Raw genomic sequence first — 12,535 nt, 5'->3', positions numbered from 1 at the left:
TTTCGTATTTTATGTTATTTACCAGTGCTTTGCATACTTTGGGGCGTCTTTAAAGTTGCATTTTAAATACGTTTTAAATGCCCCATTGTGTGTGTTTGTAAGTGTGTGTGTGGTGGCATCATAAAATGTTTTTGAATTTTGTATTTTTGGGGCCAAAGGATTGCGGTTTTTTACGGTCCCCTAGATACCTTTTTTGTGTTTTTTTTTTTGTTTGCTGTTGTTATTTTGAAGAAAGCACTCTCTCTTGTCCCTTTGGTTTTCGGCGTATGTGCAATTAAAAAAGGGCTTACTTGCCTTTTTGCTCATTTCATTTGCATATACCGCCCAGCAACTCCCTTTGGCGGCAGCTGCGTCAAATTGATTTCCAACCTTGGCCAAAATCCCCTCGACAGTCTGCAGCCGCATTATGAAATCAAATATTCAAAATTTTCCCACAGGGATGGAAAGTTACAACATAGAACACCAATTTATGATATATATACCAGAGAACTGCAAGAAAGGCATTTTATGCCACCCTAATCACACTCAACAAATTTCAGTGTCGGGTGCCGATCACATTCGCCACTCGTAACGAAGAACAGAGAAGGCAAACAGGCAGAAAAAGGCAAGTGCCCAAAAAGGGATGAGTGCCAAAAACACTCATTTATGTCTCGTAAACACCCGAGTGTATGTGGTAACATAATTACTGAAAAACGAAATATATTATGCCCAAAATCTGTAGATTTATGCATTCTTTTTACAGAAATTTAAACAACACGAAATAGACATTTCTTTTTTATATATTATGTGCTTAGTTAAAATTTTTAATATTTGCTTCCCATATTTAACTTTATAAATGTATAATTTTTCTTTTTAAAATGATAAAAGAAAGTTAAGCGTCCCTCTCCATTTTTCCCCAGGTACTCACCCCTTTCCTCAAGCTCTCCTCTTTTTCCACGTCAGAGATAATAGCTGGTTGTAGCTCCTGGAAAATAAATAGCTAGCTCAGGCACTTCCTCCAGTAGGTCGAAATCACATTTTCGATATCCTCTGCTACCACATAAAATCACTGCACCACTTACTCACATTTAGTATTTTAAAAAAAAACTAACAAAAAGTTGTTTGCTTACGTAGGACTTTTGAGAAGCGCAGAGAAGGGCGCATATTTTTTGGTATTATTTAGTATTTAGTACTTAGTATTATTTAGTATTTATTATTACTTAGAATTTTTATTATTTTGTGTTTAGTATTTTTTAGTATTATTTAATATTTAGTATTATTCGTTAGCTTATTTATTGTCTTTAGTTTTATGAAACATTTAATTAATTATTTGCAATATTTTTTAGTCGCAAGGTACATATTTTGGTTTCTGCTGCTGATATCGTTGTGGTTTATGGACAGACTCAATGGCCGGGAGGCAACTTAATTAACGCTTGTCAAATTCATTTCGTGGGCCACACTAAAACAAATGTCATCCGCGCAGGACACGCAACTTATTTCATTGCCAGAAAACGTCTCAAAGTCAAAAGGATACGTGATGGAATGTACGGGGGTCCGGGGCAGAAGATGTTCATCCCAGAAGATAAACAATTGAGACGGGGAAAAACAAGATGCGGTGCAGACAGATAAAGTTCTTGAGTCAATATCACATAAATTTATACACTCACCATGGAAAAACGGGAAAATATAATGTTCCTATAAAATATGTAATTTATCTTCTGCTTACTAATAATCTGAAATAATGTGAAATTTTTAAATCTTTCTTGTTCTTTTAAAGCAAATGGCCGTATTGCAATACTTTCTGTTTTTAGGGTATATGAGAGCCATTTGAAAGTTTTTCTGTGCGCCAACTGCTTCTCTTTTATGATTTCAAAATGTCTAAACAACAATTGAGATACAACATAAAGAAGAACAATAAGCAGCGGAGTACAACAGTAGCAACAACTATAATATTAAATGAAATTTATTTTATTGCAGACAACAGACGCCAAGTTCTGAGTTTTGTTTTTCCCCATCGACTCATTCCGCTCATTCCGCTAGCCTTCACTTTCACTTTCGCATTCACTTTCTCTCTCACTGGCTTTCACTTTCTGCCCCAAAAAGTATGCTTTAGAAATTATCAAAGCAGAAACTGGCGAAATAAAAGGCAGGCGGAGAAGTGGGGGGAGGGCGGGGGGTTCAAATCGGACAGGTAAAACCCAAAATGGACACCTGGCCTCAAGTGTTTTCATGCACACTCACACACACACACACACATATACATAAGCGCACAAAGGACTCAGCAAACACATAAAACATAATTGCAAATTAACCTTTTTCTGATTTTCTTCACTCTCCTTCACACACATACATACATATAAACAGGAGCAAGCCCAGAGAGCCCAAATAACTGTAATTTCACGTGAAGGGCGCCCCAAAAAGCTGCATTGCAATACACTGAGCGGAAATCTCACACTTACGCAGTGAGCCAAATTACGAGTGCAAGTGGTGTGCTACATTATTTTGGGATTGACTTTGAGAATTTGTCGTACCATTTTCTGTAAACTTATTAAGTAAATGTATTAGGTAAATATTAACTAAGATTCAATAGCTATACGGTTCGTCTTGGATATTTTTTTCAGTGTCTCAGGCGTGGCGGCACTGACAACTCCTACCTGTTGATGGGCAGACAAAGGAGAGCTGTACATTAAGAAGGCAAAATTATTGAGTTTACTGTAATGCCGAAATAAACACAAGGAAAAGCGCCGGAAAAAGGGGGCGGGCTGGCAAAGTGGGCGGACCATTAACACAATTGCCTGGCTGGCTGCCTGGCTGGCTGCCTGGCTGGCTGGCTGCTCTTGCTCGTTGTCAGGCGTCTTTGGGTTAATGATTTTTATGTGCATTTTAATGTGGCAACAGTTTTTGCCCCGCTCCCCAGCGTGTAAAACTCTGAACTAAATTTAATGAAAAAAACGCCATGAAGCTGTGAAATGTCGCGAAAAACACAAACACACACACACACACATACATGAGTATTACTTAACTACAATAACATAAACTCCTGTAGGCGGGCGGAGTGAAAGGGACAGCGTCACATGTGCGCTGCGGGGCAATAAAGTTGATTGCCTTGACAACTTGTGTCGCCAAGTTTTCCGCCCAGCGAAAACTCCTCGCAGCAATTACAAACTTCAATTATAATGGAAAAACATTATCTTGTAATTTTAAGGCTGGTGCGCCGTAGTTGTGGAGCTGTGGAGATTGATTTTCCATGGGACCTCCTGTTGTTTAAGGATTTAATTAATTGCCTCATGCGATTTCCGAGAAGTGGCTAAAATGTTCGGAGCACAATGATCACTTTGATTATGTATATAAATTATTTCAAATTCTCATTTAAGTTGCTGGGCTTTAACATATATATTTATGTTTTCAAAACTTACCGCGTTCGCAGCTGTCGAGCTCCTCGACTAACAGATACCCTGTAGCGTGGCGAGAAGTTTAGATTTGTTTAGCATTTTCCGGGTTTCTTCAACTGTTTGCCAAAAATGTGTCCATTTGAAAGGTGGCTGTTCCCAATTTCTATTTCGGCTTTCCATATATAAAGTTCCACATTATTTGTGTAAAGTTTTGCGTATTTTTGGTTTGGTTGTTGGGAAAATTGAACTGTCAACAGCATAAACCGATTGCCCAGCAGGCTGAAAAGTGGAAATTGTGGAAAAGCAGCGCAGGTACGTCATATAACAAACCGAGTGGAATGCTACGCGATAGAAAGTTTTTCACTTTTACCTTTCTCGGCTTTTTCTTATTCGCCGCCCGGGGACAGGAAAATGTAAGCTGAAAAAAAAAGATAAACAGTGAAAAGTTGTAAATGTTGAAATTAAGAAAATCAGTGCGAGTGGATATACTTATAGTAAAACTTCTATACCAGAACTACTGAAATTAGTTAATGCCACATTTGTGTGGATTAAAGGAAAATAGTTCGATGAATCTGCTTGATAATTTTGATTGTAGCTTATTATTTGTTTTAATAAATTTTAAATAATTGTTTGCAGTGACCATCAGCTGTGCGCAATTCAATTTCATTGCAATTTCATTGCAATTTCATTGGTGGGCTATAGTCGCTTGGCCATGGGTGTATGTTTGCTTTTGCGGCGAGTCCATGGAGAACGGCAGTCAACTGTTGATTGAACATCTGCGTTGCCTTTTCATTTGCATATTTATATTCTTGTTGATTTTTCCGCGTCCGCTTTTCCTTTTGGTATGCTTTTCTTTCGTTCCCCCCCCTGATTTTTCAAGCGCCCGCGCCGTTTTGATAAATGTGCTTCTTTTTTTTTGCATTGTCGTCTTAGACAAAGTTTTCCAATTGTTTTGCCACTCGATTTGCATATAGAAATTGACACACAAAATATTGTCACCGCAAAAGTTCGAGCTATTATTTATTTCGATTTGAATACGAATTGGAATCTTTGATTCGACTCACCAACTGAGGAAATTAATTAGCGGGCATTATACAATTTTCGTGCATAAATTATCCTTTTAGCATATTTCCATTTTCCAAGCAATTAGCAGGTTTTGCTGTTCGCCTTTGAAGCGTCGTGAAAACTTTATCCTGACTTCATCCCCATGCCCATGGAAAAATTCTCCAGTATTTTGTGTGCATGTGTGCGGGCGTTTTCCCCCCCCACACACACACACACACCACCCATTTACCCTTAATGTGCTTATCTAATTTATGGCTTCATAAAGCGGCAATTATCGAATTTCTGTATAAATGTGCTTCACTGGTTTGCATGGGAGAAATTCATGGTGCAGCCGAAGAATAACTACTATTTTTTCAGTACGTACAAGAAATTATGGAAATCTTGGTGAATATATAAAATTAGAATACTTTATGAGCAATAAATACAAGCATTTATGTAAAATGAAAATTTGTTTCGTTAAAATAAAACTTTTAAAATCTCTTTGTATTAAAATAAAACTTATAAAATCTCTTTGTATTCAAATAAAACTTATAAAATCAATTTGTATTAAAATAAAACTTATAGAATCTCTTTGTATTAACGTAGCACTTATAAAATCCCTATGATTGCTTGCTGCCAAATAGTATCTCTTTTGAACATTTTAAGAAAAACACCAAAGTTTATAAATTGTTTAGACTTAAGTGCAAATTTCGCGTCAGCTCTGAGCTTTTGGAAAACGGAAAGAAAAGCTTTAAAAGTCAACAACTGCCATCAGTCTCCCTCATCGTTATTCACGCAGCCATCTTACAATTTTTTTTTTGTACGCACCGAAAAACAGTAGACAAAGTCTAAGGATATCTCTTTCTCCCTTTTTGTGGCTTTAAGACAAATGACAAAAATACATACACATTCTAGCACACATACACTCGCATGACAACCTGGTAGGCAGCTTGAATTTTCGATACCCTACTAAAAGGTATTTCGATATCCTAAAAGGACGAGCCAAATTGAATAATTACTTCTTAAAGTTCTTCACAGATTTGTTTATATACGAGCATGTTCTTTGGGTGTTAACTTTTATACACATTTTTTTGTATTTTTTTTTAGAGTAGGTTGTTTTAAGGTTTGGTTTCTGGGTACATTTTTTTTTTTGGGTTATCGACGGACGAGGACAACAAAAACAGCTAAGAGCAAGCGATGTCCTCGTCACGAAACTTGGGCGCTGGCAATATTTATTAAGCTTTTATTCAAGCCATCAGGCATTAGGGATAACGATGTGTCGTTGCAGCAGCGCCAGCAACAGATTCTGGGGAAAATCTTTGCCCCCCTCCACACACCGCCTGTGGATATTTCAAAGGCTTAAGCAGAGGCGTATAATAAAGGGGTTGGAGGGAAGCTTATAAGAAAGGGCCGCACTGCCTGCGCCGAGTCATGAAAATATAGTCGACTTATTTGGGTGCCGAGACCAATTGGACATTAAGTATACGCCGCGTTGATGTTTTTCAATAAAACGGCCTCCACATGGGCAGCACATGTGTTCAGGGCTTTGTAGGATAACGCTCTATATTTAAATGTAATGTGGGATTTTGAAATCTTGTTTCTTGAATTGCCAGTGCTGGGATTTCATTGGGTTCATTGGGTCTCTTGTAGAATTTATTTTCCTAAAGGAATTTCTATTTCTGGAAAGAGTATAATCGTATTATAATATTAATAAAACAAGTAAAACGTGTTTATAAACTTTTCTTTTAAAAAATAGAGACTCAGCAACAGAAAATCTCGTCAGAGAAGCATTTAGTTTCAAGACGTTGAGTTTTGCCACCCATTTGCATGCAGACATTTTCATTTATAAATGTATATATGCACAAATGTACGAATTTCACTACCGAAAACTAAAAATCCATTAAAATGCACTTGAGTGTGCCACAGGATGCAGGCGGAAAATCTCCGAAAAGGACGATGGGAAGTGGGAAGTGGAGGGAAATCAGAGAATTCAATTTGAGCAATTTCCTGTTTTTCAAAAGGTGCTCGTCGGGTGTCGGCCAAAATTAAAATGTGCTAAGCAGGACACAGCAAAAAAAAAAATAATAAAAAAAAAAAAATGGTGATGAAAAAACGATTGAAATGGAATTGGAAGGCTCTTGAAAGTCACTCAAAATAAAAGGAGACTCCGAGTAAACACTTTTCCACCTCCAATGCCGCCCTTTCTTTGCACTTCGCCACCGCGCACTTTCAATTGAATTTTTCAATTCGAATTGAAATTAATATTCACTTTGAGCATATCAATATACACGGCTATATATACACACATATAGATTCTGGTTTGGGATTAATCTCCCGCGGGCAACACAACGTCGGGAAAAAAAAATCGATAACGTTGCGGGAAAACCCCGGGCAGAAGTTGTTTTGATGAGCTGGAATTAATGGAAAATTCAAATAAAGCACAACTTTATCGATTTGCGAGCGATGAGAAGACGAACTCGTCTTTCGGGTGAATTAAGATAAACAAAATAGGATTTATATGGGGCCCCAATAACAACGAAGAAAAAGATGCCAGACATTTACGACAACCATTTGATTTACTCAAATGAGGACAATGTCAAAGCCAAATTGTAAATTGACTATGGGCCATAAAAATAAAGAAAAGAGGAAAAGCCCCGAAACCCGAAATCCAGTGAAATGAAATGGAAAGCAAAATGGAAATGAAAACGAGATGCATAACGCATGAAAATAATTTATATTATAATGAACCAGATGAACAAAAAAAAAAGCATTAAATCCTTCAAAGGATCAATTTAAACAAAATGCTTATATTTTTAATTCTAAAAAAAATTTCGTTCTTAATTTCGTTCTTGAAACTAAATAACCGACAGAAAAACCCAATTAAATTTCCATTTTCTAACAGAGTAATTGAAATTAATGGGAAATAGTTGTGGATGAAGAAGTCTGTATGCTGTCACTCACTGCAGTTTTCCAATTTTCGGCACAATAATTGAAGGCGGCAAACCAACTGCAGGCATTTGGGCAAAAACGAGCCCGAGATAAACGAAAAACTTTCGGCACTCAAAAACTTGTTTTGTTTGTTGTCTTTGCCTCCTGTCAAGTTCGTTGTAAAGCCTCGAGAGTCCTGGGCTCACAACTCATTACAAGAGTCCTGCGGAGGCACACAAAACTTTCCGACTAATCCGTGATTAAATACTCAGTCCCAAACCCGTCGACCCGTCGACTTTGTCATTCGGTTTGGGTGCGGTTCAATCATGGCCGCCAGAAGCTTCTGAGCTTCTGTTCTCTCTCCGCCCTCCGCCGCCCCAAGCGACCGGAAGTCGGTCCGTTATCCCATTTTGACCCTTTTACAGTCCTGCACTTCCGGTTGGGAGCCAGGGCACCGGGCTTCCCTCAATGCTGCCAAATGCTTCCGTGCTGATGGGTATCAAATTGATGTCGGCCGCTTGGAGTGATTCAGTTTCTGGGTTTTTTATACAAAAACTGCTTAAGTTGTTAGCAACTAACTGGCATTTAAAATTACTAATACATAATGAGAAAGTATGTGGATGTAATAATAAGTATAGATATTTTAAGCAAATGTACAGCTTAAATGTTGTGGCACTGTCAGTTTACAAAATACTGCTAAAGTTGTTAGCAACTAACTAGCATTGAAAATGGCTTATACATAAGGAGAAATTATGTGGATGTAATAATAAGTATTGATATTTTAATTCGCACTTGTATATTTGCTTAAATGTTGTGGCACTGTCAGTTTTCTTGCCTAACTATGCAAGTTTATTTCCTGGTGCAAATTCATACTTTACTTACGGGGTATTAACGTGTCTGTGTCAGTTTTTCCTTTACTTTTACGTTTAGTGGACTGACTTCATATTTGGAAAGCATTGGACATTTTGTTGCCGCCTGCAATTGAAATCAATAAAAGTCGACACGAGCACATTTGCTCCTCATTCATATACGAAAAAAATAAAATAAATAAAAAAAATCTTTGGGCCCCGAAATAAAAATATGACGGAAAAGCTTTTGACGTTGACTGGAAATTTTCATTCCGCATTTATGATTTCCACACACTTTGGGAGTCATTTGCACCGCCATCACGTGCCGACAATCACGCAAAATCATTGCGCCGCCATTTATTAGCAGGACAAAGGGCGGAAAATGGGAAAAACGTCTTATGGAGTTGCCACTTCCGCTTTTCCCACTTTTCCCCACTTTTCCCGGACGCAGGTCCAATGTCACTGCCATGGAATTTCCCGACTCCCAACCCACTGGCTCCCCATGGTTAGGTCAGCAAATTGTTTTGGGTCGGCGTTAGATGAAGATATGAAATTTGAAGAGCTCAATTTATCATTTCCCAAGAAGAGTAGCACTTGGGAAAAATATCAGTTTACCCGTAGCTGGCGTTTAGGGAACTTCTAGGAATATTCCAGCGCAACAAGTCAATCATCATAAATTGAAAATAAATTATTGGCACCTGTGATTCGGGTTTGGTGACCTTCAGACCTTTGGCCATGGAACTCAAGTCTTGTCATTCAATTTACGATTTACTGTTGTAATTTTGCCAGCAGCTAAACATTTTTCTTGTTGACACACTTGGCCATTTATTTATTTTGGTGGAGGCAAAGACTAGCGCCCATTTATCTTAAACTGTGTAAAAATGCCAATTTATGGTTTGGGCTTTGCTGAAATTAAATACAAATATATTTATGAAGGGTACTAGATATTTTTATCAAGATCTCTGATAACATTGGCTAACAGCTACAATTATCTCATGCCATTGATCAGGCCAACTAACACAGAACAATTAGCCAATCTAATAGCCAAGTAATATTTGTTCTGTTTTTAAAAAGCAAACATATACATACCTGCATTATACATTTCGAATGTGAACTTAAATGACAATATCTGCACGCTTCAGCAAGTGCAATTTATTTTTTAGATAACCTTTTTGCTATTGAATTAATTTTGCATAATAATTGCTGCCATCATTTGAGCATTTTGGAAAAAATATAAATGAAAAGCAGGCCTTTGTTGGCAGCATTTTAGGCATAATTACTAAAAAACAACTATAGAAAGTTGATTGTTTTCCCACATTGTAATTTTAACGTAACATTTAAAAATAACATTTAATATAAATCCGTCACTTTCAGTGGTTTTCTAATCCCGCAATTCGTAAATATTTGTCAAAGAAATTTCTTTTTTTTGGTTTTGTCGCTGGTCAATTGAAAATCCTCTTAAATGTAATAAAAATAAATTTAAATATAAATACAGACTGGCTTGAACAGGAGTAGATGTAAATATAGACCACATTTCGAGGGCTGATGCACTGAAAACATTAATTTTACTTTGGAAATAAAGCATTGGTTATTAGATGCTTTTCCCTAGTTATTCCCTTGTATATGGCTATTCTTAGCCAAGTTATAAATAAAATTGTCTTCCAATCTGGCTGAAAGTGTAAAAATAAGGGAGGCGATGGAAAATCGCTCGGGGATTGGGCTCTGATTTGGGTGTTCGTGTCTGATTGTATCACCTATCTTTTCGGTTCTGGCTCCACGTGGTTTTCCCATTCAAGGGTCACGATTTGGGTTTTGTTCGGTTCAGTTCTAATTAAACCATGTTGAAGTTGATTGCGTTTTCAGTGCGATGCTGCTGGCTGCCGCTTTCCGTCGATAAATCAAATTTAAATGTTTGAGTGCTGCTCAAACCGACTGCTCCCCATAGTACTGCTCCCCATAGTACTGCTCCCCATAGTACTGCTCCCCACTCAGCACCCAAAAATAAAGCCCAGAAATACCGAATCGAAAACTCGCCACGCAAAAATGTTGGCGGCCTCGCGGGGAATTCGCACTGGAATTGCTCTTTGTATTCCGCTTTTTTTTTGTTTTTTTTTGTTTGGTTTTTCATTGAAGCCACAGTTTGTTGTGCTTTGTGCGTATTTTTAATGCTATTTAAATACATAATAAATCCGTTATTTAAATTATTTTTTCTGTGCTCCCGAAGGAAGGGCGACGCTCGAAGCAAACCAATTAAATTTGATTTGATTTATTTAAATCAATTTACATTACACTCTTTTTCTGCCTTGAAGTTTGAATACTGCTGCTTATTATATTATACTACAAAATTAATAACTGACAGCCCACATGTAATTGTGATTAGTATATTATTATTTATTATCAATTATTAGTTGTTCAAAAAAATGTACAATATGAAATGCCCACACGTCACTAACCATCAACATAATCCCAATGCATGGATAATATTTAATTATTTATAAGCCGACTCTCATTCCCTTAATTAGTGCCATTTCAGGGCAGTAATGGAATGCCAGTCCGTAACTTTCCTAATCGCATTAAAGTTCCTGAACAAGCCAGCCCCCCCCCGCTCCGCACCACCCCAAAAAAGCCGTGTTGTGACCTTGCTGCCTTCAATCAATTCGAAAAGGGACTACAAATCGTGAGGGGGTGTATATATCATAATTGAGCCACTCGATTGCCTTGCCTTCCGCTCCATTGTAGTTGCCGTAGTCAGCAGAACTTTTCACCCATTTCCGCCAAACTTTTCCGCACTCGAATTTCCCGCCCCGATTTTCATCAGTCTGTCTGTCAGCTCGCACGATGAGTACTTAGCTGGGGCGAAATAAAAAGCGATTTGCATTTTTCGGCAGCCTCTGCGCCTTAACCCCTAACAACCAATATCCGTTGTTCTGCTCGAGAGAGAGAGAGAGGGAGCGATAGAGACGGCTATATTGCACTAGAGAGAGACGCACTGAGCGATGGCTGTCAATTTTCATTTTCATTGCGAGCGCGCCAAAAAGAGAAATTTAAATGAGGTATCTTTCGGTTTTCGGCTTTCGGTTTTTTTTTTCGTTTGTATTGTTTGTATTGCGTATGTGTGTGTGTATGTGTGTGTTCGTTTATTGGCGTTGTTTATCAGGCTTAAAGGCGTACGTGTGTGAGTTGGCTCTTTTGCTAATTACTTGCTGCTTAGCAGGGAAGTGGGGTCAAAGGTTATGCCAGAACTCGATTGGAAATCGGCATCGAAATCGAAATCGAATCACAACGCTGCAAATCGTCGTCGTTCTTCGCTATTAATAGACGCTCATTATTGGCATTTTTGGCATTGGCCAAAGTGAGACTCACACGTGCCAGGGTGTTTTTCCCGTTTTCCTTGTTTTTCTGGCAATTGGCAGCTCGTTGGCGCCAGTGAAGTCAGTAAAGTCAGTAAAATCAGTGAAGTCAGCGGAATCACAGAATTGAAGATGCTAAAAATCTCTCTGTAAAATAGTTTTTAGTATATATGTTTGATATTGAAAACAGCAATTTGAAGAGCAAGGAAAAGCTAAATGTTTAAGCTTTTATTTTATTTTTTTCTATACCATATACTTTCAATACCTATGTCAGTATTTGTTCCTATCTAGCTTGATAAATAAGCAAAGCTTTAAAGTAATGTCAGCACCATGAATCCTGCGATAAAGAAATCGGGCAATTTTTTAGCTTCCAAACAGGAGGACTTGTCAGGCTCTCGCAAGGACTCATCTCTGGCCCTTGAGTCCTCGAATTAAGCCGGCGTCTTGTTGCCTACACACGAATCGGATTCCTTTCCCTTTTGTGCTGCTGATGGTCCCAATGCTTAATAACAATTTCATTTACATTTTCGGCACATTGCGCATCGGCTTTTGGGCCACGTGGCGTATGCGCAATGTCCTGAAGCCGAAAGGTATTTATTTCATTGTTTTTTTGTTTTTTGCGTTTCGTTTCGCTTTTGCTTGGCACCCATTGTTTTGCGACCTAGAAAGGGTTTTACTTATATAGGTATATACATTTTGTATTATTGTTGCTGCTCTCGCTTCTCCTCACAGCCTCCATTATGGATTCAATTCAATTAATTGAGACATTTTCGTTTTGGCAAGTTTTCTTTTTTTTTTTTTTTTGTAATTTCGTTGCGCTGTGGGATTTGGCACACCCACCGGACACGCCCCCTTGGGGGATATATATATATTCGCTTTGTCCTGACGCCCCCGCAATTTCCGGTACGCTTGGCGTCACTGCAACGCAATTATAAAGGCTAATTAAAGCGCAAACGGGGGAATAAAGTTGAACAATGTATAGGTTCTCGGATTT

The 12,535-nt window shown here is 38.1% G+C and overlaps 1 protein-coding gene across 1 annotated transcript in view; it reads left to right on the top strand.

Moving 5' to 3' along the window:
• The window catches only part of LOC120456653, a 42,497-nt gene that overhangs the window by 25,588 nt on the left and 4,374 nt on the right, over positions 1-12,535 (top strand). The gene's annotated exons all lie outside the window — the stretch shown is intronic.

Source organism: Drosophila santomea, chromosome X, assembly GCF_016746245.2.
Source record: "Drosophila santomea strain STO CAGO 1482 chromosome X, Prin_Dsan_1.1, whole genome shotgun sequence".
In the NCBI taxonomy this organism is placed as follows: domain Eukaryota; kingdom Metazoa; phylum Arthropoda; class Insecta; order Diptera; family Drosophilidae; genus Drosophila; species Drosophila santomea.
The sequence above is the reverse complement of the archived record's forward strand: the minus strand, read 5'-3'. Positions and strand labels throughout refer to the sequence as shown.